The sequence below is a fragment of the Durio zibethinus genome, chromosome 26 (assembly GCF_047325235.1).
Source record: "Durio zibethinus cultivar Kanyao isolate XHJ-2024 chromosome 26, ASM4732523v1, whole genome shotgun sequence".
NCBI classification, from domain to species: Eukaryota; Viridiplantae; Streptophyta; class Magnoliopsida; order Malvales; family Malvaceae; genus Durio; species Durio zibethinus.
In genome coordinates, this window is record NC_143187.1 from 358278 (window position 1) to 361330 (window position 3053).

The following is a 3053-nucleotide window of genomic DNA, read 5'->3' on the forward strand; positions in this document are numbered from 1 at the left end:
AATTAGTTATAAGGGTATAATCTTACTATCTAAAAACTTTACAAATTTGGCGAAGAAATCTACCTTAGCACTAATTGTTGTAAGCTCACTAACCTTGTACACCCTTAAAACTCTCTTCAGATGCTATCTCTCATTAGACCACTGACAATTATTAGTCGCCATATCTTCAATAAGCTTATAAGCTATGCCAAAAGTTTTACTCATCAAAGCACCTCCTGAGGCTACATTTAAAAGTGTCCTAATGTTAGGCACTAATCCATTATAAAAAATCTGAATCTCTGGCCATTTTGGTAGTCTATGATGTAGACACCATCTCAGGAGCTCCTTGTATCTTTTTCATGCTTCATACAAGGTTTCTAAGTCATGCTGGGCAAATGTAGTGATCTCATTTCGAAGCTTGGCTGTCTTGGTCGGAGGAAAAAATTTAGTCATGAACTTCTACATTAAATCATCCTAAGTGGTGATGGATTCTAGTGGCATCGAGGCTAACCAACTCTTGGCTCTATTTCTAAGGGAAAATGAAAATAATCTAAGCTTAATGGCATTCTCAGTAACATAATTCTATTTAAATGTATCACAAATCTTTAAAAAATACCAAAGATGAGCATTTGGATCCTCACTTGAATGATCACTAAATTGTATCGACTATTGTATCATCTGGATGAGTGTAGGTTTAATCTTAAAATTATTGGCTTATATAGTTAACTTGCTAATTCTAGGCTAAAAACTATAAAGATCGAGCATAGTATAATCTCTAAGAGCTCTAATGTCTTTTCTTCCTAATCTTCCAATGGGTAGCCTCAAGCTTAAAATCTAAAGGGATCAACTCACGATACCTAACTAAGTGGATACATGGGCCATAAGAACACTATACCTAATGAACCACTCTAAAAATGAAAACCTAAATATATACAACTAAAGGAAAAAATGATCACAAAGGAAACATAGGATATATACCACCTATAACTAAAGCAAGCCTAATCTCTATTCTAAGGCATGTATAGTAAAGGGAACCAATCTATAGAAAAGTATGGTGAAGATTGATATTAATCTAAAACTTTTAAATCTTAATCCCCGACAATCGCATCAAAAATTTGATATAGAAAATCTGCAATTATACAGGCCAGACAAGTAGTAAAAGTGACCTTTCGGTTAGAATGTCGATCCCACAGGGATTAGATAGAACTTCTTAAGCTAATTATTAGTTATCACCATACTCTTACTAAAGTTGATTTAATAAAAAAAGCATAAAAAATTAACTAAACAAAATTAAAAGTAAAAAAAAAAAAAAAAAAACTAATATGCAAAAATTATAATTCTACTAAAAAAAATCAAGTAACCAAATAAAAATTTCAAAAAAAAAATCTAAACATGGAAAACAATGAATAAAATGCAAATGAAAAATTAGAGTTAAACCTAAAATGCAATGACAAATGATAGCTACAAGAAAATGCATAATTGAAAGCTAAACATGAATGAATTTACAAAGATGACATAAAAATGAAAGAGCCAAACCTACTGCTCACAACTGAATTTAACGTGTATGCATGACCCATAAAAAGAAAGTTGGCTATTAGAAATGTAAGCTACTCTAAACATACAAAACCTCTTAAAAACAACCTAGACATTATCCAAACACTAAACAAACTAAATGAAACGTTGACTTCAAGAGCAAAAGCCAAACAAAGGATAAGGATAAATACAACTTTAAAGGTTTAAACCAGCAACGACGAAGAAAACCAAACAAGTTGAAAACTAACTTTTACACTTCAGAATTTAGACTTCTACATGGCACAATTGAATCTACACCTAATCTGAAATTTATAGGGAAGAGTAAAGGGCTAGATGAAAAATAAAATGGCAAAAGAAAATTTACAAAAAAATACACAAACAATACAAAGAAACTAAAACATCAAATGATGTGTACTGAAAATTGCATGAAATAGCAAAAACAAATTCAAGCTACAATTGTATAATGTAAATTACCTTTATCTAAGCTAAAACAATCTAGATATATGAGTTAACTACCTAAATCAATAAGAAAATAGTAAGAATCAATAAAGAAATCAGCTTAACATACTCAAATTCAAAAATAGTGCAAAATTTGAAAAATTATAACATCATCTAAGAAAATGATCCAAACAACAATGAAATGTAAAGAAATAAACTGAATCAAGTAAGAATAAACAAGTAAACAAGTAAAACTAAATATTTAGAGTAAAAAGAAGGTAAACAACTCACCAAGGAGAGAGTAGTTCCACGCTAAACTTGCTTGATCACATCTTACCTTCACTTGCCACCTGTATCCAAACAAATCTTTGAAGCTTGATTTGGAATGCTATGATGGGAGTTTGAGGTTGAATTTGTAATATGTTATAGTTAATTGAATTAGAAAACTATGAAAAAAAATTGAGCAAAAACAAATAAGATTTGAATGAGATATCACAAAAAAAACCACAAGTAGATCAGAACTGGCAAATTCTAAAATAAATTTAAGTACCAATGAAAAATCAGTAGATTTGAGCTAGAAATCAATCAAAGTTGTAAGTTTCATTGCCAAAATTGTAAATAACACTGAAAAATACTTGAGGAAATGTAAACTTACAATCAAAGTCAATATAAAACATGAAGATCAAGGGCTATTTGCTTGCCAAGAAAATAAAATACAATAAACAAAAGTGCAAAAATTAAAAAACAAGAAAAATAAAATCCTAAGCTAAAGTCTTCCTAAAATGGCTGGCTCCACTCTTATTTATAGGCATGTGAGTGGTGAATGAAGCACAAAAAAATCTCTCTAAGATATCTACAATGAGGTGAGCTTCTAAAGAATCTTTTCCTGCTTACTTCTGCACTTGGTGCATGGTTGTTTGTAGGCTTCTTTGTTCTTCCTTAATTACAAGCCTTCTTTATGCTTTTTTTCCAATTCCAAAAAGTTCAAGTTATAGCCAATGAAAGCTCTTTGAATTGCCAACTCAACGTAGCTTTTTGGTGCCTTTAATCCCAATTGACTTCTTGCACTTTGGGTGTTCAATTCATGCACCATGCACGTCCAA

General features: G+C 30.8%; 1 non-coding gene across 1 annotated transcript; it reads left to right on the forward strand.

The window, feature by feature from the left end:
- Positions 1-292: 292 nt before the first annotated feature.
- Positions 293-399, forward strand: LOC149511094 (small nucleolar RNA R71). Its single transcript, XR_016334448.1, has one exon. It is a non-coding gene; the product is annotated as a small nucleolar RNA R71 (small nucleolar RNA).
- The last annotated feature ends 2654 nt before the right edge of the window (positions 400-3053 follow it).